We start from the raw sequence: 23,620 nt of genomic DNA, 5'->3' as shown, positions 1-23,620 counted from the left end.
AACAAAACCTAATCATAAAGGGCTATGCAACAGCTGTGACAATAAACAGGTCTTTAGAAGGAGGTGGTGGGGGCACCTGGGTAGCTCAGTCAGTTAAGCATCCACCCTTTGGTTTCGGCTCAGATTGTGATCTCAGGGTCCTGACATGGAGCCCCGCATCAGGCCCCACGCTCATCAGGGAGTCTGCTTGCAATTCCCTCTCTCCCCCTCCCGACCATGCACTCTCTCTCTCTTTCTCAAATAAATAAGTCGTTCAAAAAAAAAAGAGAAGGAAATGGGTATATATTTGTAACCAGAACTGACAGAATTAGCCCAGTGCTTCTCAGATTTGTGAATCTGTTTTCTATCCATGTTATTCCATGCCTGTTGGAATGATTCCATCTGTGGGCTTAGAGAAGAAATCTATAATAGAGACAAAATCATGCTTTCTAGTGTTAGCACCTCATGATTGTATCAGAATTTGTACATCATTGTTGGAAGGGAAACTGTCAAACCCTGCTTTGCTTATTTCTTTGAAGTTGCTGTAATACCAGCCACTACGATTGCCTCAGAATGGGTACATGTCTGGGTCACAAAGGCAATTGCATAACTAGTGGCTTTGCCACAATATAAGCTGGACTTCTAAAAAACGTTTCATCCTGGTATGTAGTGGGGATTGTGTGTGATTTTCACTCTAGAGTCATACCCTAACAATTTCAAATGTTTCTTTTTGCCGAGGGTTTTTCATGCAACTATATACCTGATACTAATTTGGTTCTTTTGGTCTCAGGAAATGAAGACTCACTCAGTCTACCACTTTAATAGGGTTTACTGTATGTAAACATGTGGAACCTGGTGGAAGATGGGGATTTAGTGGGACTCTGAATGAACAATACTGAATACGGGAACTAGATTGAAGCAGCCCTTAGGTACCTTAACAGCAGTACATTTGGATCGTTGCTCTTGTGCGTCACCATTGACATTATGCAGCTGCTATGCGTTTGCCGTTTCCCCTAGCTTAGTGGTTTTCTATCACGGTTGTACTTGAGAATTAACTGGGGAATTTTAAAAATAAACCAAAGCAAGATATTGTGATTTAATTGGCCTCGAGTGGCCCCCAGCACCCACATTTTTAATAAAACTTCTTCCCACTCTTCATTCTTCTTTTGCAATCAGCTGGCTTCCCCAACCTTTATTTCTCTACCTTCTACCTTCTGCTTCCTTGTGGTACTAATGGATTGTAGTACCTCATAAATTTGCCTTTTCTTGGCCTCCATGAGCTCCCTTAAAGCAGAGGCTACGGATAAGACAGCGTAGTTGAAGAGTCTACGCAAGGGTTGGCAAACATTTTCTGTAGAAGTCCCAGATAGTTCATACTTCAGGCTTGTGGGCTACACAGTCTCTTCTGCAACCATTCGCTTGGAGAATCAGCCACAGACGACTAATGTAAAATCTGTCGGCAGCCAGATTTGACCCATTGGCTCTAGTTTGCTGACCCGTAATCTATGCCCTTCTTGTTTATAGTAAAACTTTTTATTTATTCTTTCTCAATATTTTTTTAGCTCCTCTTCCCTAATTTGTTATTAACTGAATTTAAGAAGTATTTTGTAGGGGGTGCCTGGGTGACTTAGTTGGTTAAGTGGCCGACTCTTGGTTTTGGCTCAGGTCATGATCTCAGGGTCCTAGAAACAAGCCCCTCATCAGGCTCTGTGCTCGGTGGGGAGTCTGTTGGAGGATTCTCTCTCCTGCTCTGCCTCTCACCCTGCTTGTGCACATTGTCTCTCACTCTTGCTCTCTCGGTGTCTCTCTCTCTCTCAAGTAAATTACTGCAAGAACTATTTTGTAAAATTCTGCTTTGTCTAGGGGCACCTAGGTGGCTCAGTGGGTTAAGCCTCTGCCTTCGGTCCAGGTCATGATCTCAGGGTCCTGGGATTGAGCCCCAAATCAGGCTCTCTGCTCAGCAGGGAGCCTGTTTCTGCCTCTCTCTCTCTGCCTGCCTCTCTGCCTACTTGTGATCTCTCTCTCTCTGTCAAATAAATAAATAAAATCTTTAAAAAAAATTCTGCTTTGTCTAAAAAATTCACTTGGGGATATTGTAATAGTATTTGATTTGGACATTCATTTGGTCAGATTTAACGTGTTTGCAACATTTCTTCTCCCCTTCTAAAAACATTTATTAAACTCTTTTTATATCCTAATAATCATAATTTTCATCCGGTGAATCTCTAATATTTCTTAAGTCATTCCTTGCTTATTTGATGCCATATATAGCCAAAAATTAGATTGTTTTCTATTAATTTTAATAAGTGGTTATTTTTCCTAGATTATTTCAAAATGGAAGTGCTATTGTTCCTGGTTATAAAGTGAAGAGGTACTTATAAACAATTCAGATAACACAGGATATAAAAAGTACAGTCAAAATAAGCTATAATCCCATCATTCAACCAAAACCACCTTTAAACTTTAAACTTTTGGTATATAAACTTCCTGAAATGTGAGGCTATCTTAGTCTAATGTTATTGAGCATTTATTTTATCTAATTATGCCACCTGTTCAAATTCTGTACCGATTAAGCAATTTTATTATATAATTTGGCTACAGGAAAAGAATGTTCTTCATGTGGAAACAAGTATTCTGGTTGCATTGATGGGGCATGCTTACAATCTTATAAATTAAAAATTGGCTTGTTGAAGATTATTTACTTCTTACATGTCAGCTGTGGTGAATGCCCTTGTAATTTTTTTTTAATTTTTTATTTTTTATAAACATATATTTTTATCCCCAGGGGTACAGGTCTGTGAATCACCAGGTTTACACACTTCACAGCCCTCACCAAAGCACATACCCTCCCCAATGTCCATAATCCCACCCCCTTCTCCCAAACCCCCTCCCCCCAGCAACCCTCAGTTTGTTTTGTGAGATTAAGAGTCACTTATGGTTTGTCTCCCTCCCAATCCCATCTTGTAATTTATTTTTATACTTGACTCATCATTTCCTTACCAACTGTAATTTTTAGTCACAGAAGCTGCAATGAATTCTCTCATGGCCCTAAAGTATGGTTTGTTCCCATGGAGAAGAACCTAACAGAAGATTGATAGCGTGGACATTTCTGGCATCAGGGATGAGGGTAAGTATGCATTTGGAAGTATTAAAAGAAGATAATGTGGTAATAAAAGTCAACAGCTATAGTTTGTTAGGAGAAACTCCCTCATTTTCTAACTGTACCTAGAGAACTACTTTAGACAGTTTAGAGAGAATATATATAGATTTGAGGCATGGTTGCTGGAAGTTAGCTACAGTGGGCCACTAAGGGATTTTTTACACTCCTTGAAGTCATCTAAGTAGAGAGAAATTCTTGAACATTTTAAAATTTAAAATAAGAATGACTGTTTTTATCTGGAACTTCATAGTAACGTCACTAACTAAAAGTAGGATATATTACAACTGAGACCAACAGCTTGAGATCTAAAAAGGACTTTTGCATCACTAAAGTATCTTGCTGGGAACAAGTTAAGGAAACAAATGTACCACCTTTTTTTCTTTTCTTCATTTTCCTTTTTTTTGAAGAAAGGTACCATCTCAAAACAAAACAGAATGATCTGCCTAGCTAGGAAGATGCTTTTTTTTCCCCATAAAGAGTGGCTTGACATTTTGTTCTAAGTCAGAAGTAGCTGCCAAGCTGTGAGTTTATGTTCTGTAGATGTAGCCTCATTTATTGACAGATCTAATCCAATGATTTTAACAAATTTGACAATAAGAATAACACCCCAAACATCTAATTATCATTAATGTAAATAGATGTATGTAATTGTGGTTATAAAAATCCAGTTTTGAAACCTAGAGGAGAATACATAATTTGGCATCTTAATATCAGAAAATAGATGGTTTGTTGGGGGTCACTCGGTCATAGTCCTCAGCAAGCAGTTGTACTCACAGCCAAGATATATGATAGCAGCACAATAAGGATATATAACCGTTCCAAAAAATTGTCATTAAGGGAAGAAGAAAGAGGAGGATGTGGAGAAATCTGTATGCGGGTTTCCATATGTTCTGCCTCCGGTGAGCAGTAACAGAGTATATCCTCCAGCAACAAAAATGCAGCACCACGTATGCACTGTTGCTGCCAGGGAAGCCTGTTTGATAGAGACACAGCAGCCCGTGTTTTTATTGCAGACTGATCACACTGGCACCTTCTGCTTCACGTGTACCAAAATTCACTTCTCAGAAGGAAAGTACATGTTCAATAGGATCCACATTATTTCTACCAGTAATCTAGGCATAGTGAGCCACCTTTATCAGTTAGGAAAAGCTTTCTGCCGGGATAGGGAACTGTTTGCCTATAACCAGTTTGCCCCAGGTGCCAGCTAAGGCCAGCCTTGCAAAGCAGGCCTGAGGATAGGCTTGCTTATGTTAACTCTTCTCTGTGTACATGGGTTGAATGTATAATGAAAAGTCGGAATTAGAGCATTCCATAATTGATCACATTCAGACCCTGTTGAAGGGAAGAGGGTGGGCCATTTTCATAAGAGTGAATTTAAATACATGATTTCTGTTCTATTTGCAGCATGTGAAAAATTTGAGAGTGTCTATCTGGGACTCTTACATCAAAGTGTGATCTAAGCTTATCTCTAAAGTATTTTTAACAAAATCTTTGACACACTGGCTTTTTCTTTTCTGCTTCCTTTTTTTCTCATGCTGTTGTGACAGTTAACCGTGAAAAGTGTGTTAATTTTAAAATTCTTGTGTCATTTCTTCCCCACACATTAATTTGGAATTTGACATTCAAGGAACCATTCTTTAAGAAATAAGTCTAGGGGCACCTGAGTGGCTCAGTGGGTTAAAGCCTCTGCCTTCAGCTCAGGTCATGATCTCAGGGTCCTGGGATCAAGCCCCACATCGCGCTCTCTGCTCAGCGGGGAGCCTGCTTCCTCCCCTCTCTCTCTGCCTGCCTCTCTGTCTACTTGTCATCTCTGAGTGTCAAATAAATAAATAAAATCTTTGAAAAAAAAAAAGAAAAGAAGTCTAAGAGGGGGCACCTGGGTGGCTCAGTGGGTTAAAGCCTTACCTTCAGCTCAGGTTATGATCCTGGTGTCCAGGAATAGAGCCCCGCATCAGGCTCTGTGCTCAGCGGGGCGCCTTCTTCCTCCTCTCTCTCTCTCTTTCTCTCTCTCTCTGCCTGCCTATCTGCCTACTTGTGATTTCTGTCTGTCAAATAAATAAATAAAATCTTAAAATAAAAAAAAAGAAGTCTAGGGAGTGTGAAATTTTTGTTCTGTGGTCTCACATAAATTTAATTAGAAAACAAAGTTGGTTTAAAATAACGGGCCAAGAGATTTAAAAACAGATTAACTGTGCTGTTTGGACATAATTCAATTTAGGTAATCCTGTTTTTGCCCATTATCAGAAATTAAACAAATTGCTGTAACCTTTTTGATGCATTTTCCTGGTAAAGTTAAAAATGTTAAGGGGCCCCTGGGTGGCTCAGTTGGTTAAACATCCACCTCTTGGTTTTGGCTCAGGTCCTGATCAGGAGGTCCTGGGATCGAGCCCCAGGTTGAGCACGCTACACAGCGGGGGGTGTCCGCTTGTCTCCCCCTCTCTCTGCCTCCCCTTGCTCACACTCGCTCTCATTCTCTCTCAAATGAATAAATAAATCTTTTTTTAAAAAGTTGAAATCTGTACACCAAAACGTTAACATTAGTTATCTTTTGAGGCAGGTTTAGCTAAGTAATTGTTATTTTGCAGGAGTAGAGGGGTATTGTGGTTTCCTTGATTTTTTCTTTTCTTTTTTAAAGATTTATTTATTTGACAGAGAGAGAGATCACAAGTAGGCAGAGAGGCAGGCAGAAAGAGGAAGGGAAGCAGGCTCCCTGCTGAGCAGAGGGCCCGATGCAGGGCTCGATTCCAGGACCCTGAGACCATGACCTGAGCCAAAGGCAGAGGCTTTAACCCACTGAGCCACCCAGGCACCCCAATTTTCTTTTTCTTAATGAAAATATACTGTGTTGAGGAAAAGTAAATAATTTACTTATTTAGTAGTTTAACAATGAGAGATTGATACTGTTCTGTCACTACCTGGCTGTCCTGCAATTCAATTCATTTCTGAGACCAACTACCCCAAGTTCATGCCGTATCCTAGAAGTTAAGAGCAGAGCCTTCCTGAAAATTGCCTTCTCTTCATCAAGTCTTAAGGCCATCTGTATTTCTGACCAGCTGGCTCAATTCGGGGGTTCCCATGGCCATTTCATGTTTGTTAATTTGCTAGAACAGTTTCCAGAACTCCCTGAAAGCACTATACTTAGAGTTTTATTATAAAGGGTACAGCTCGGAAACAGCCAAATGAAAGAGATGCACAGGACAAGGTCTTGGGGGGCATGGGGTGGGGGGCGCAGTGTTCTAGGTAAGGACCTTCTGTACTCTCTCGCCTTTGACTCCATTAATGTCGCCTTTTTGGCACATCAATGTTTACCATAATCAGGAAGATCCCTGAAGTCTGGGTGTTCAGAGTTTTATTGGGGGTCTTCTTGTGTTGTTGGCCACTTGATTAAGTTCAGTCTCTAGCCCTTCTCTCCTTAGAGGTCTAGGAGCTGGGGCTGAAAATTCTAATCTTGTGCATGGTCTTGCTGGCATGGCCGTCCTGTCTCTCTTTAAACTATCCTAAGGCCCGCCTTGAGTCACCTCATAAGCATAAACTCAGTTGTGGTCAAAAGGGGCTTCTTATGAATAACAAAAGAATACTCATTTTCTCTCCATTTTTTGGAGCTCTGTGCTATCAACAGGACAAAACAAATTTATTACACAGTTTTGTATTTTATCTCTGGTTTTGTAAGGTTTTTGTTACGAGGAGCAAACATGATAGATCCAATGAGAGGATCATAATTTGCAAGGCTGCAGGAGATAGTGAGCAGTAAGGGAGGTAGGGATTTTGGTAGAAATCCATGAAAGGAATCGCTGAGTTGGCTGTGCCTCTCTTGGCTGGAAATTAGAAAGCCATCAGGAAAATGGAGACATCTGGAAAAACCCTCTGTTTCTTCATTGGGTATATTTGGTCTACATTTCTGCTCTATCACCCTGCCTTTGATTGTTTTTGTTCCCTCCTATGTCCTTCTTTACCCTTGAGCTTTTGCTGACTCAAAATTTCTTTTTTTAAATTAATTGTATTTTTTGGGTGCCTGGGTGGCTCATTTGGTTGGGTGACTGCCTTCAGCTCAAGTCATGATCCCGGAGTCCCAGGATCGAGTTCTGCATCGGCTCCCGGCTGCATGGAGCATCTGCTTCTCCCTCTGACCTTCTCTCTTCTCATGCTCTCTCTCAAATAAATAAATAAATAAATAATCTTTTTTAAAAGATTAATTGTATTTTTAAATTTTAATTCCAGGATAATTAACATACAGTGTTGTATTAGTTTCAGGTGTACCATACAGGGGTTCAGCAACTCCATATATTTATTACTCAGTGTTCAACTCAGTGTTCATCAAGGTAAGTGTACTCTTTTTTTTTTTTTTTTTTTTTTTTTTTTTTTTTTTTTTTTTTTTTTATTTTTTATTTTTTATAAACATATATTTTTTATATACATATATTTTTATCCCCAGGTCTGTGAATCACCAGGTTTACACACTTCACAGCACTCACCAAATCACATACCCTCCCCAATGTCCATAATCCCACCCCCTTCTCCCCAGCCCCCTCCCCCCGGCAACCCTCAGTTTGTTTTGTGAGATTAAGAGTCACTTATGGTTTGTCTCCCTCCCAATCCCATCTTGTTTCATTTATTCTTCTACCCACTTAAGCCTCCATGTTGCATCACCACTTCCTCATATCAGGGAGATCATATGATAGTTGTCTTTCTCTGCTTGACTTATTTCGCTAAGCATGATACGCTCTAGTTCCATCCATGTTGTTGCAAAATGGCAAGATTTCATTTCTTTTGATGGCTGCATAGTATTCCATTGTGTATATATACCACATCTTCTTGATCCATTCATCTGTTGATGGACATCTAGGTTCTTTCCATAGTTTGGCTATTGTGGACATTGCTTGCTATAAAACATTCGGGTGCATGTGTCCCTTTGGATCACTACATTTGTATCTTTAGGGTAAATACCCAATAGTGCAATTGCTGGGTCATAGGGCAGTTCTATTTTCAACATTTTGAGGAACCTCCATGCTGTTTTCCAGAGTGGCTGCACCAGCTTGCATTCCCACCAACAGTGTAGGAGGGTTCCCCTTTCTCCGCATCCTCGCCAGCATCTGTCATTTCCTGACTTGTTGATTTTAGCCATTCTGACTGGTGTGAGGTGATATCTCGTTGTGGTTTTGATTTGTATTTCCCTGATGCCAAGTGATATGGAGCACTTTTTTCATGTGTCTGTTGGCCATCTGGATGTCTTCTTTGCAGAAATGTCTGTTCATGTCTTCTGCCCATTTCTTGATTGGATTATTTGTTCTTTGGGTGTTGAGTTTGCTAAGTTCTTTATAGATTCTGGACACTAGTCCTTTATCTGATATGTCGTTTGCAAATATCTTCTCCCATTCTGTCAGTTGTCTTTTGATTTTGTTAACTGTTTCCTTTGCTGTGCAAAAGCTTTTGATCTTGATGAAATCCCAGTAGTTCATTTTTTCCCTTGCTTCCCTTGCCTTTTGCGTTGTTCCTAGGAAGATGTTGCTGCGGCAGAGGTCGAAGAGGTTGCTGCCCGTGTTCTCCTCAAGGATTTTGATGGATTCCTTTCGTACATTGAGGTCCTTCATCCATTTTGAGTCTATTTTTGTGTGTGGTGTAAGGAAATGGTCCAATTTCATTTTTCTGCATGTGGCTGTCCAATTTTCCCAGCACCATTTATTGAAAAGGCTGTCTTTTTTTCCATTGGACATTCTTTCCTGCTTTGTCGAAGATTAGTTGACCATAGAGTTGAGGGTCTATTTCTGGGCTCTCTATTCTGTTCCATTGATCTATGTGTCTGTTTTTGTGCCAGTACCATGCTGTCTTGATGATGACAGCTTTGTAATAGAGCTTGAAGTCCGGAATTGTGATGCCACCAACGTTGGCTTTCTTTTTCAATATCCCTTTGGCTATTCGAGGTCTTTTCTGGTTCCATATAAATTTTAGAATTATTTGTTCCATTTCTTTGAAAAAGATGGATGGTACTTTGATAGGAATTGCATTAAATGTGTAGATTGCTTTAGGTAGCATAGACATTTTCACAATATTTATTCTTCCAATCCAGGAGCATGGAACATTTTTCCATTTCTTTGTGTCTTCCTCAATTTCTTTCATGAGTACTTTATAGTTTTCTGAGTATAGATTCTGTGTCTCTTTGGTTAGGTTTATTCCTAGGTATCTTATGGTTTTGGATGCAATTGTAAATGGGATTGACTCCTTAATATCTCTTTCTTCTGTCTTGCTGTTGGTGTAGAGAAATGCAACTGATTTCTGTGCATTGATTTTATATCCTGACACTTTACTGAATTCCTGTATAAGTTCTAGCAGTTTTGGAGTGGAGTCTTTTGGGTTTTCCACATATAGTATCATATCATCTGCGAAGAGTGATAATTTGACTTCTTCTTTGCCGATTTGGATGCCTTTAATTTCCTTTTGTTGTCTGATTGCTGAGGCTAGGACCTCTAGTACGATGTTGAATAGCAGTGGTGATAATGGACATCCCTGCCGTGTTCCTGACCTTAGCGGAAAAGCTTTCAGTTTTTCTCCATTGAGAATGATATTTGCGGTGGGTTTTTCATAGATGGCTTTGATGATATTGAGGTATGTGCCCTCTATCCCTACACTTTGAAGAGTTTTGATCAGGAAGGGATGTTGTACTTTGTCAAATGCTTTTTTTCAGCATCTATTGAGAGTATCATATGGTTCTTGTTCTTACTTTTTGATTGATGTGTTGTATCACATTGACTGATTTGCGGATGTTGAACCAACCTTGCAGCCCTGGAATAAATCCCACTTGGTCGTGGTGAATAATCTTTTTAATGTACTGTTGAATCCGATTGGCTAGTATTTTGTTGAGTATTTTCGCATCTGTGTTCATCAAGGATATCGGTCTATAGCTCTCTTTTTTGGTGGGATCCTTGTCTGGTTTTGGGATCAAGGTGATGCTGGCCTCATAAAATGAGTTTTGGAAGTTTTCCTTCCATTTCTATTTTTTGGAACAGTTTCAGGAGAATAGGAATTAGTTCTTCTTTAAATGTTTGGTAGAATTCCCCCGGGAAGCCGTCTGGCCCTGGGCTTTTGTTTGTTTGGAGATTTTTAATGACTGTTTCAATCTCCTTACTGGTTATGGGTCTGTTCAGGCTTTCTATTTCTTCATGGTTCAGTTGTGGTAGTTTATATGTTTCTAGGAATGCATCCATTTCTTCCAGATTGTCAAATTTATTGCCGTAGAGTTGCTCATAGTATGTTCTTATAATAGTTTGTATTTCCTTGGTGTTAGTTGTGATCTCTCCTCTTTCATTCATGATTTTATTTATTTGGGTCCTTTCTCTTTTCTTTTTGATAAGTCGGGCCAGGGGTTTATCAATTTTATTAATTCTTTCAAAGAACCAGCTCCTAGTTTTCGTTGATTTGTTCTATTGTTTTTTTGGTTTCTATTTCATTGATTTCTGCTCTGATCTTTATGATTTCTCTTCTCCTGCTGGGCTTAGGGTTTCTTTCTTGTTCCTTCTCCAGCTCCTTTAGGTGTAGGGTTAGGTTGTGTACCTGAGACCTTTCTTGTTTCTTGAGAAAGGCTTGTACCGCTATATATTTTCCTCTCAGGACTGCCTTTGTTGTGTCCCACAGATTTTGAACCGTTGTATTTTCATTATCATTTGTTTCCATGATTTTTTTCAATTCTTCTTTAATTTCCCGGTTTGACCCATTCATTCTTTAGAAGGATACTCTTTAGTCTCCATGTATTTGGGTTCTTTCCAAACTTCCTTTTGTGGTTGAGTTCTAGCTTTAGAGCATTGTGGTCTGAAAATATGCAGGGAATGATCCCAATCTTTTGATACCGGTTGAGTCCTGATTTAGGACCGAGGATGTGATCTATTCTGGAGAATGTACCATGTGCACTAGAGAAGAATGTGTATTCTGTTGCTTTGGGATGAAATATTCTGAATATATCTGTGATGTCCATCTGGTCCAGTGTGTCATTTAAGGCCTTTATTTCCTTGCTGATCTTTTGCTTGGATGACCTGTCCATTTCAGTGAGGGGAATATTAAAGTCCCCTACTATTATTGTATTGTTGTTTATGTGTTTCTTTGATTTTGTTATTAATGGTTTATATAGTTGGCTGCTCCCACGTTGGGGGCATAGATATTTAAAATTGTTAAATCTTCTTGTTGGACAGACCCTTTGAGTATGATATAGTGTCCTTCCTCATCTCTTATTACAGTCTTTGGCTTAAAATCTAATTGATCTGATATAAGGATTGCCACTCCTGCTTTTCTTCTGATGTCCATTAGCATGGTAAATTCTTTTCCACCCCCTCACTTTAAATCTGGAGGTGTCTTCGGGCTTAAAATGTGTTTTCTTGGAGGCAACATATAGATGGGTTTTGTTTTTTTATCCATTCTGATACCCTGTGTCTTTTGACAGGGGCATTTAGCCCATTCACATTCAGGGTAACTATTGAGAGATATGAATTTAGTGCCATTGTATTGCCTGTAAGGTGACTGTTACTGTATATGGTCTCTGTTCCTTTCTGATCTACCACTTGTAGGCTCTCTCTTTGCTTAGAGGACCCCTTTCAATATTCCTGTAGAGCTGGTTTGGTATTTGCAAATTCTTTCAGTTGTTGTTTGTCCTGGAAGCTTTTAATCTCTCCTTCTATTTTCAATGATAGCCTAGCTGGATATAGTATTCTTGGCTGCATGTTTTTCTCGTTTAGTGCTCTGAAAATATCATGCCAGCTCTTTCTGGCCTGCCAGGTCTCTGTGGATAAGTCAGCTGCCAATCTAATATTTTTACCATTGTATGTTACAGACTTCTTTTCCCGGGCTGCTTTCAGGATTTTCTCTTTGTCATTGAGACTTGTAAAATTTTACTATTATGTGACGGGGTGTGGGCCTATTCTTATTTATTTTGAGGGGCATTTCTCTGAACCTCCTGAATTTTGATGCTTGTTCCCTTTGCCATATTGGGGAAATTCTCCCCAATAATTCTCTCCAGTATACCTTCTGCTCCCCTCTCACTTTCTTCTTCTTCTGGAATCCCAATTATTCTAATGTTGTTTTCGTCTCTTATGGTGTCACTTATTTCTCGAATTCTCCCCTCGTGGTCCAGTAGCTGTTTGTCCCTCTTTTGATCAGCTTCTTTATTCTCTGTCATTTGGTCTTCTATATCACTAATTCTTTCTTCTGCCTCATTTATCCTAGCAGTGAGAGCCTCCATTTTTGATTGCACCTCATTAATAGCTTTTTTGATTTCAACTTGGTTAGATTTTAGTTCTTTTATTTCTCCAGAAAGGGCTTTTATATCTCTCGAGAGGGTTTCTCTAATATCTTCCATGCCTTTTTCGAGCCCGGCTAGAACCTTGAGAATTGTCATTCTGAACTCTAGATCTGACATATTACCGATGTCTGTATTGATTAGGTCCCTAGCCTTCGGTACTGCCTCTTGTTCTTTTTTTTGTGGTGAATTTTTACGTCTTGTCATTTTTGTCCAGATAAGAGTAAATGAAGGGGCAAGTAAAATACTAAAAGGGTGGCAACAACCCCAGGAAAATATGCTTTAGCCAAATTAGAAGAGATCCAAAATCGTGAGTGGGGAGAAAGGGGATAAAAAGAGGTTCAAAAAGGAAGAAATAAAAAAAAAAAAAAAAAAAAAAAAAAGAATTTTTTTTTAAAAAAAGAAAAACACCTAAGAAAAATGTAAAAATATATATATATATATTAGATAAACTAGTAAAAAATCGTTAAAAAAGAAAAAGGTAACAGTTAAAAAAAAAAAAAAAAAAAATTTTACCCGAAGGCGAGAAAAAAAAAAAAAAAAAAAAAAAAAAAATGAAAAAGAAAAAAAATTAAATTAACTGCAAGACTAAAAAAAATCACAGGGAAAAAGCCTTGAGTTCCGTGCTTTGCTTTCTCCTCCTCTGGAATTCTGCTGCTCTCCTTGGTATTGAAACCGCACTCCTTGGTAGGTGAACTTGGTCTCGGCTGGATTTCTTGTTGATCTTCTGGGGGAGGGGCCTGGTGTAGTGATTCTCAAGTGTCTTTGCCCCAGGCGGAATTACACCGCCCTTACCCCGGGGCTGGGGTGAGTAATCCGCTCGGGTTTGCTTTCAGGAGCTTTTGTTACCTGAGCGCTTTCCGTAGAGTTCCGGAGGACGGGAATACAAATGGCGGCCTCCTGGTCTCCGGCCCGGAGGAGCCGAGAGCCCAGGGCCCCACTCCTCAGTGCGCCCTCAGAGAACAGCGCCCAGTTACTCCCGTCTGCCTGACCTCCGGCCGCGCTCCGAGCTCACCGAGCCTGCGACCCGGTTCAAGGTAACACGGAGCTGCGAGCTTACTGTCGGCTCTGTCTCTGTAGCCGGCTTTCCCGTTCCAATACCCGCAAGCTCTGCGACACTCAGACACCCCCGATCCTTCTGTGACCCTGCGGGACCTGAGGCCACGCTGACCCCGCTTGGGCTTCGCCCCGGTTTAGCCTCTGGAGCGATGTCCCTCCGCGGAACAGACTTTTAAAAGTCCTGATTTTGTGCGCGGTTGCTCCGCCGCTTGCCGGGAGCCGGCCCCTCCCCCCGGGGTCTATCTTCCCGTCGCTTTGGATTCACTTCTCCGCCGGTCCTACCTTTCAGAAAGTGGTTGTTTTTCTGTTTCCAGAATTGCTGTTCTTCTTCTCTTCGATCTGCCGATGGATTTTCAGGTGTTTGCAATCTTTAGATAAGCTATCTAGCTGATCTCCGGCTAGCTGAAGCAGTCTCAGCTTGCTACTTCTCCACCATCTTGACTCCTCCAAGGTAAGTGTACTCTTAATCCCCTTCACCTATTTCATCCATTCCCCACCCACTCCCCTTCTGATAACCATCAATTTGTTCTCTATAGTTAAGAGTTTGTTTTATGGTCTCTTTTTTTTTTCCTTTTTCATTTTGTTTTGTTTCTTAATTTCCACATATGAGTAAAAACATGTAGTATTTGTCTTTCTCTGACTTATTTTACTTATTAGCATTTATACTGTCTAGCTTCATCCATATTGTTGCTAACAGACTTAGCACTATATATAATAGCCACCAAATAATATTTTTAGGGCTTAAGTTTAAACTATTAGAGGTTCCAAGGGACCTGATTTTGTACATTAGGTGTTCTGCTAAAATTACCATAATTTTGCACAAGGAATCATGTCACTCATAAATGTAGCCTTTTTCATGATGTTCCTAGATAAAATTTTGCCCACTTTTATTCCATATTAAGCTATTGGTCATCATCCATTTCTTTCTCCTGGAGTCATGGTACTTTGGTACCCTAGAGTGATTTCCAGATTATTTTCATTTTGTAGAAACTTAAAAATCTGTTGAAGTAATGTCAAGTGTCTGACTTAAGTTCTCCTTGGGCATTTCTTTGACCCAGAATGGTAGTAATTTTAGTGAATGATTGTTAATTGATAATTTGATACTTTGGGATTGATTATTTTCTAGTTAAGGGACTACACAATATGTCTGTCAGTACCTGAGCTCAAATAATTGTTATATCATATTATATAAGCATTGCACCCTGGATCTGAAATTACATTGCTAAAACGTAAGCTATAGACTTAACCACTTTCAACAAGTTGTATGAACCTCTTAAAACCAGTGAATTTCTACCAGAGTCATGGAGATCAAAGGTGTATTTTAGAATTTGTAGGAGTCCGCTAAGCATTAACACTTGAGACTCCAGTTAGGTTGGAATTATATAAGGTAGCCTGCCAACTTGCTTTGGTGTATTTTCCTATAACGCCTGATTAATTTGGCAGCCTAGTGGCAGCTTGGTTGCTGTTGCTGATATATAAGCTTCTTGCTGATATATATACAAGGGTTTGTGCATCTGTAGACAGAGGATTTTTGTACTTTTAGATGTGATTCCAACTCTTAAAACTGCCTGGCATGTAGTAGATGCTCATTAACTATTGAATAAATGTTGGTGTGGATACAGTACCAATACACATATATATGATACTATATGTATCATCTCCTAAATGCAAACAATGTGTTACACATTTATTTATGTTTTTTTTATTTTTTTAAAGGTTTTATTTATTTATTTGACAGACTAGGCAGAGACGCCTACTTATTTGACAAGTAGGCAGAGATGCAGGCAGAGAGAGAAGGAGAGGGAAGCAGGCTCCCTGCTGAGCAGAGAGCCTGATGTGGGACTCGATCCTCGGACCCTGAGATCACGACCTGAGCCACCCAGGCGCCCTACACATTTATTTATATTTTTTATCTTATACAGTTGTTTTTGGGTACTTGTACTAGTAATTCTGTATCATAATTTATGAGTAAAGAGTAGATAGTTGTTTTCTTTTTTTTAAGAGTAGATAGTTGTTACAATTTGATTAGTTGGGTTGCTAAATTACCCTCTGAAAATGTTCTAGTCTTCCTCTTATAGATTGTTTTTCAAAAACAATACGTGCAAATGGTAAATAGTATAAAATTCAATTTTTACTAAAGTTAATTCAGTTAAAAGTTTCCTTCCCACCCGTAGTTTTCTAGTCCTCAGTCTTACTTCTTTCCAGATACAGGTATTGTTCCTAATTTCACAGATAGTCTCTACATGCATAAGTCAATAGTCTTGTTATATAGACCGCATATTGTAGAAAAACAGCCTGATGCAAGCTGAAAAAATGAAAGAAATATGTAGAACAATCTCTTATAGTGATATAGAAGCACATAACCCAAATATAAATTTGGTGCTAAGATTCCATAGGGAGGGATCGGTGGCTAGTTGGTTAAGTGTCTGCCTTTGGCTCAGGGTCCTGGGATTGAGTCCCACATCAGGTTCCCTGCTCAGTGGGGATCCTGCTTCTCCCTCTGCCTGCTGCTCCCCCTGCTTGTGTGCAGATATTGTTCATATACCCCCTATATCTCTTCACACTGAATTCATTCTCACCTCTCGCAAACAATCATCCTGTGCCCTGCTATCATCCACTATTCTTTGCTTTCCAAGACAGCCCTGTGTAATGAGATGGCTCTGTTCCTTTCTCTTTCACGAAATGACACACTTTAAATGATCATAAGAGTATTTTACCCTTTTAATTAGTTTTTCCAGCACTTCTCACTAAATTCAACAATTTTTTTCTCATTTCACTGTTGCTTAATTGTCCCTTACTTATTCTGTTTCAGGCAGCATTCCATTTTTATGCAGTATTTTTTTTAGTAGTCTTTTGATAACAGTTCACATTAACTGAGCATACACAGTAAGTATTACACACTGTTGTACATCTGCATCAACTCGGTTTTAATGCTCAGGATGTATATTCTAATATTATCCCTTATTTTTTCAGATGGGGTAATTGAGGTCAGTTAGCTCAGTAACATTGCCCCCAAATGTCACAGAATCAGGCATTTTGGCCCCAAAGTCTCTTCTTTATAGGCCCTCTCTCTTCTTTATCAATGATGCTTTAGTTGTGGGTTAAAAAAAAAATGAGGTCCTTTTCACTGTCTGGTGGTGACTATGATCCTAGGAAGGTCAGGAACTCTTTAAAAATTGCTTTTTTGAAAAAGATTTGTTTATTTTAGAGCAAAGATGCAGGGGAGAGACAGAGGAAAAGAGAGAATCTCAAACAGACTCCCCAGTGAGTGCAAAGCCCAATGCGGGGCTCAATCCCACAACCCTGAGATCATAACCTGAGCTGAAATCAACAGTGGGAAGTTCAACCCACTGAGCCACTCAGGTACCCTACCCTACTGCCTTTTAACTAAGTCTAGGAGTGCAGGGTGTACTCTAAGTTAGGAGGTCTTGGATGAGATTCCAAAATAAAGGATTTAAGAAATCCCATACCTTATGTTAGGGCGAGAGCATGTGGTAAAGAATGTAGTAACATGGCTTTTTGCCAGAAGGGTGGTTGTAGGCGTTGACCCCAAGAATCATCGGAACAGTTTTGCAGTAAAAAGAACAACTAGCCCTGCCTTCTTCGGGAGGAGGGATGAGCCTGATGCCTTTTGTTTGTGGAACACTTAGCCTAAAATGCTTTTTGATGCCAATAACGTGATAAAGGTAATCTTTGATCATTGCCAGCCAGAATGCCTGGTGCACTTTGTATTCAGTACCCTCTCTATATAGGAATTGTCTGTCCTTTGGATGAGGTGCTTTTACTGTGCTTCATCTTTAAAAGGTCCCCGTAAGCTTCCTTTTCATTTCATGGCTCACATCTCACCATCAATTACCTGTCAAAAAGATTGGTTCGTATTAAGCTTTAAAAGTGATACTGGCAGAGGTGGGAATAAAACCAGCTTCTGAATTGTCAGTTTTAGACTCCACAAAAGAGAGAAGGAAAAAGGGGCATTATTAACTGAAAAGTGTCTAGTTTTATGCATGGGTTAACTACAAACCAGGCAAGCTTCCCACAAAGAGGGAGGAATACTTACTACTGTGTCCTTGGAGTGTGGCTGGGATTCAAGCTTCGCGCTTGGCCTTTTTAATGATTAAAAGAAGCCCCATGCTGGGAGTGAAGATCTCTCATCCTTGGAAGTTAAGGTCTGTTTACCTTCATCGCTCCATGCCTGTTTTGCACTAGAGTATGTGAATCAGAAACATGTAGGTCTCCCTGTAGTCTGGCCTGGACCCCCTCCATGCACAGGTCCTTTCTAGAACTGCTCGGCATATGGTGAAGTGCCTCCATCACACCTCAATACTGATAAGTTAGAATAGCCTCAGGACAATATTGATTTCTCCTCAAGTGAGATAAAAAGCAAAACTCCAGGTGGGAGTTTGCCATCAACAAATATGGACCAATCTTTTAGGTGATGGAATTCTTTTAATGCCTGTTTAGTCTGAGTTCCTATCTTCAGCATGTTTCCTGTCTGAAAGGGTTCTAATACAGCTTTTTCACCTGTGTTGCCCCTTCTCTGGGGGAACCAAACGATTACAATTGCATCTCCACACACTGGCTTTAAGGACAGTCTTCGTGCAAGTGAAGAGGACGTTGTTTTAGTACAGTGCTAGCACTTTGGGTCTGAGCCAACCGGGGTTCTTCTAAACATGTGGTTCTCAACTATCTGCTGATGGGCTGCGTTGTATTTTTTTAGTTCTTGAATATCTGTCACAGTCAGTAGCCATTATTGTTCCTTTCCAGCAGTCTGCTGCTTAAGACATACTACATACATTTTCATAAAGTTAAGATTTTACAGCCAGTTCCCTACATTGGTAGTGCAGCTAAGTTTAGTAGGTTTTTTAGTAAATGCTTTTGGAATATTTTGTTTTCTTGAAAGTTTGCAGACTCTTGACTGCTGATGGTTACCAGAAAGAAAGGTCGGTGGGCACATGGGTGAAATAGGTGATCGGGATTAAAGGGTGTGCTTGCAATGAGCATCAGGTAATGTATGAAAGTCTGGAGTCACTGTGTTGTACACCTGAAAAATATGACAAAGTTAACTAAGTGGAATTTAAATAAAAGCTTTAAAAAAAGAAAAGAAAGTAAGCTACCGCCATCCCTCTCTTCTAATTATCCATCTGCCCCTCCTGAGCATGCTCTTGTAGACACTGCTTTGTTGCGTTGCCGACAGCCACCACTGGAGAATCACGGTCCTGAAGTAGGATACACGTCTCAGACATGGTGCTGCTGTTATTTTTCTAGCTGAATTGATTCTTTTTTTCTTTCTTTCTTTCTTTCTTTATTTATTTGACATACAAATATCAGAAGCAGGCAGAGGCAGATAGAGAGGGGGTGGGGAGGAAGCAGGCTCCTTGCTGAGCAGAGAGCCTGATGTGGGGCTCCATCCCAGGACCCCGGGATCACGACCTGAGCTGAAGGCAGAGGCATTAACCCACTGAGCCACCCGGCACCCCTGAATTGATTCTTCAGACAGGATTTAACACCCAGTCAGCAGCTAAACTCAGCAAAGGATTATCTTGCCATGTATATGGTTGTGATGAATTTCTAATTTGGGTTTCTGTGTGGACAAAGGAGAAGCAAATCTTTTATATGTAATTGTGACCTTGTCCTTTGGAAGTTTCTGGTGCACAGCTCTGCTCCAAAGTTTAGACCTAGTAAATTTTTAGTTAAAAAAAAATTATTAAAAAAATTGTTTCTTAAGGGCTTTTGATTTTTGGATCTGTATTCATACATACATGTATAAACACATAGCGATACACCAGTCACTGTGTTTTTAGGTGCAGTATTTAATTTTCATTAGAAAACCTATTACCGAGTTGGGCTAGTTCCATCCTGTGCAATTAGTACTGTCATGTTGCCCAATAAAATTACAGGTTGGACACCCACTTTTCAAAATACTGAGACATTAACCATATTTTGTGGTGCAGTAATATAGACTCCTATCAGGTGGCAGCTTTCTATGGGAAATTTGGCATTCTGATCAGACACTGGGATAGATATCAAAAACCTGGATAGCTATACTTTCACATATTTCCATATTACATTAACTTGTGTTACTAATGTCCTGTACTTTAACTTCAGTCCTCTTCCCTTTATTTGACGATGCTGCCTAGAGGCTTTGAAATAACAGTCTGGCTTTATGGAGTTCCTGATGGTCTGCTCTGCATTGTTCCTTTAGGGGTGGCATTACATGCCAGCTTATGAGGGTCTTCTGGTTGCATTTCATCAGAATCCCTCAGTTCTATGCCAATGTGATGAGGCTTTTAAAGAATTTGCTGCAAATTATTGTGCTTTCGTGTTGGCACCTGTGTTGCCCAGCACATTACAGTGCTCCACGTGTTTAACTGTTCATTGTTTACTTTTAGTTCAGTATTGCTATGTAGATTGAGTATATTCTAGTAGTAGTAACTATTCAGCTGTTACTGTTTAGTATTAACTATTTACCTTTGTCCCCTTAGTTGACTGCCTGGAATTTTGTCTGTTAGTAAAACATTAGGCATTAGGATCTGCCAACCATGGGTTGAGTGGTTCTGGAAGGACTGTTCTTTGTCATGTTACGAAACCATAGGTCCGTGAGTTGAACCATAGGTCCGTGAGTTGTTAAACTGTCATAATTCACTTAATCAAAAAAATGTACCCAGAATTTTAGCATGGTGAGCCGTCATTTGTTGAATAGACCATCTAAACCATGGTCACCAAGGTAATCAAATATATTTGGTAAGTCTTGGACTTTTTCCACATTAAGAAAGTTTTGGTATTTCACTGTCTTGTTTGGTTGAGAGCTGTCAGATTTTCCTGTCTGTTGCCAGAAATATATGTTGTCTAGTTGTCGACTCAGCAGTTCCTCTGTATTGTAGATATGGTCCTGCTAAGATTTTCTTACCACCTGTGTTCAAATGATGGAGTACCTTCTGGTTTTGAGGTTCTGTAGTGACTCTTTGTCAAGTCTTGCCTCTGCCACTTCACTACTAGATCGTTATTTAGCCCAGTTGAAATATGGGATCATCTTTTGACTTCGTGGTGTCACTGGAAAACTTATGTCTCCTAGTGGATGAAAATATTTCAATGACAGGGCTAATCTCTGTGTGGTATTCCTTTATCTCTAATCTTTACTTACATGTTTACATGTTATGCCTACACATACTGGGCAGTTTGATACTTTGACAAATACTTACCTGCATTCATGGCCAGGATACTGGTAACCACTATTTGGCGGCAACTTGTCAGTAGGGTTATAGCTAACAAGTGTCCTCTCAATTTTGTCATAGGATGAAATGGTTTAAAAGATTAAATGCTGGGGTACCTGGGTGGCTCAGTGAGTTAAGCCTCTGCCTTTGGCTTAGGTCATAATCTCAGGGTCCTGGGATCAAGCCCCGCATCAGGCTCTCTGCTCAGCAGAGAGCCTGCTTCCCCCTCTTCTCTTGGCTTGCCTCTTACCTATTGTGATCTCTCTGTCAAATAAATAAATAAAATCTTTTTTAAAAAAGATTACATGTCTATTTAAGCAACCCTGCTAATCAGTGTAACTCTGAATAAGGCAAATAACTTCTTTTAAAAAAACAATAGTAACTGTGATATAGTTCATATACTATGAAATTACTTTTTTACATTTCAGTGCCTTTTAATATATTCATAGAAATGTACAATCATCATTTCTGTACTACTGTAAAACATTTTTATCACCCCAGAAAGAAGCCCCATACCTATTAGCAGTAATTCCTCATTTTCCTCTTCTGCAATCCCTGCAACCGCTAATCTAACTTTTGTCCCTGTGGGTTGGTCTGTTCTAGACATTCATATGAATGGAATCCTACAATATGTAGCCTTTATGTTGACATCTTCTATCACATAGCATGTTTTGGTGGTTTACCCATATTATGGTATATGTTAGTATTTCATCCGTTTTTATGTTGAATAACATTCCACTTTATGGATTAACTTCATTTCTTTTCATCTCTTGAAGGACATTTGGGTTTCCACCTTTTGACTTTCAACAAATAGTGGTATAAACATTTGTGTACAAGTTTTCATGTGAACATCTTTTCATTTCCTTTGGTATACATACACTTAGCAGTGAGATAGCTTTGTAGTATGACAACTCTATTATAATGTGAGTAATTTTGACAAACTTTATAAAGTGACTGCACCATTTTACGGTATCACGAGCAATGTATGAGAATTTCAACTTATCCCCATTCTCACTTGTTACTTTTGGTATTTCATAATAGCCATCCTAGTGGATGTGAAGTATCTCACTGGTTTTTACTATTTCTGCATTGAGCAACTTTTTATGTGCTCATTGGCCATTTGTATTTCTTTGCAGAAATGTTTATTCAAATCCTTTGTTAGAATTGGGTTATTTGTCTTTTTTGTGGTTTTGTTGTGATAATTCTTTCTATACCTCGATAATAGACCCCTATTTGGTACTTCGATTTGCAAATATTTTTCCATTCTCTGTGTTGTCTTTTAACTTTCCTGTTTGCAGTATGTAAATTTTTAATATTGATGAAATCCATTTTATCTAGTTTTTGGTCACTTTTGATTTGGTGTCATAACAAAGAAACCATTATATTGAGGTCTGATCCATTTGGCATTTATTTTTATATATGCTGTGAGGTGTAAGTTCAACTTTATCCTTCCGCATGTTAGATATATAATTGTCCTACCACCATTTATTGAAAAGACTATCTTATTGAATTATCTTGATACCTATATTGAAAATCCATTGATTCTAAATTCAAGGGTTTATTTGGGGCCTGTGAGTTTTTTCATTTATCTCTATATCCTTATATCCAGATCACACAGTCTTTATTATTTTAGTTTTATAGTAAATTTTGAAATCTGGAAGTATGAATCCTCCCAGCTTGGTTCATGATTGTTGGACGCTGAGTTTCTATATGAATTTTAGGATCATTTTGTCAATGGTTATAAAATAAGAGCTGGAATTTTGATGAACATCACATTTAACCTTAGATCACTTTGTGGAGTTTTGCCATGTTAACTGTTGTTCTCTTAGTCCATTAACATGGGATGTCTTTCCATTCATATAGTGTTTAATCTCCTTCAACATTGTAATTGTCAGAATAAGAAGTCTTATATTTCCATATAAAAATTATTCTAAATGTTCTGCATTTTCTGATATTAAAAATAGAATTGTTATTTTGTTTTGATTGTTCATTGCTAATGTATAAAGTAAAATTATTCTTAATTGATATTGTATGTTCTAAGCTTTCTGAACTCACTAGAGTTGCTTCTTTTTATTCTAATAGTTTTAATATTAGGTGGGGTATGGGGTTTTTTTTAATTGGTAGATTCCTTGAGATTTTTATGTATAAGCTTATATCCCCTACAAATACAGATCACTGTACTTCTTTCTTTCTAATCTCATTGGTTTTTATTTCTTTTTTCTGCCTAATTATTCTGGATAAAACCTCCTATACAGTATTGGCAAGAGCAGGCTTCATTGTCTTAGTGAAAATACACTTGCTTTTTTCCATCAGTTAAAATGATAGCTGTACAGTTTTTTTTTTAAAGATTTTATTTATTTATTTGAGAGAGAGACAGTGAGAGAGAACATGAGCGAGGAGAAGGTCAGAGGGAGAAGCAGACTCCCCATGGAGCTGGGAGCCCGATGCGGGACTTGATCCCGGGACTCCAAGATCATGACCTGAGCCGAAGGCAGTCGTCCAACCAACTGAGCCACCCAGGTGCCCCGATAGCTGTACAGTTTTTGTAGATTCCATTTGTCAAGTGTAGAAAATTCCCTTCTGTTCCTAGTTTGTTGAGGTTTTTGGTTTTTTAAATCATGAGTGGTTGTCATGAAATTTTCAAATGTTTTCTACATTTGTTGATATGATCATGAGGTTTCCTCTTTATTCTGTAAAAATAGTGTGTTAGATTCATTGATTTTCCAATACTAAGCCAACTTTGCTTTACTGAGGTAAATCTGACTTGGTCATGTATATAATCACTTTCATTTCCAGATTTAGTTTGCTCCTGTTATGTTGGACATTTTTGGGAAATCTATATTCAAAAGGTAGCTTGCTCTGTTTTCCTCATTTTATCTTTGTCTAGCTTTGTTATAAGGCTAATGTGGACCTCATAGAATGAGTTGGGAAGTG

The 23,620-nt window shown here is 39.1% G+C and overlaps 1 long non-coding RNA gene across 10 annotated transcripts in view; it reads left to right on the top strand.

Annotated features, from left to right (window-relative positions):
• The window catches only part of LOC123393978, a 52,395-nt gene that overhangs the window by 16,923 nt on the left and 11,852 nt on the right, over positions 1 to 23,620 (top strand). For 8 of the 10 annotated variants that reach the window (XR_006608789.1, XR_006608782.1, XR_006608790.1 and 5 more), the window contains 2 exons: positions 2,996 to 3,106; positions 7,385 to 7,458. This is a non-coding gene — a long non-coding RNA (uncharacterized LOC123393978). The remainder of the gene's footprint in view (positions 1 to 2,995; positions 3,107 to 7,384; positions 7,459 to 23,620) is intronic. The other 2 variants (XR_006608788.1, XR_006608786.1) reach the window with 1 other exon arrangement.

Source organism: Mustela putorius, unplaced genomic scaffold (assembly GCF_011764305.1).
Source record: "Mustela putorius furo isolate JIRA1106 unplaced genomic scaffold, ASM1176430v1.1 tig00001114_pilon_pilon_pilon, whole genome shotgun sequence".
Classification (NCBI taxonomy): Eukaryota; Metazoa; Chordata; class Mammalia; order Carnivora; family Mustelidae; genus Mustela; species Mustela putorius.
Note: the sequence above shows the minus strand (reverse complement) of the source record. Positions and strands in the feature narration are given on the sequence as shown.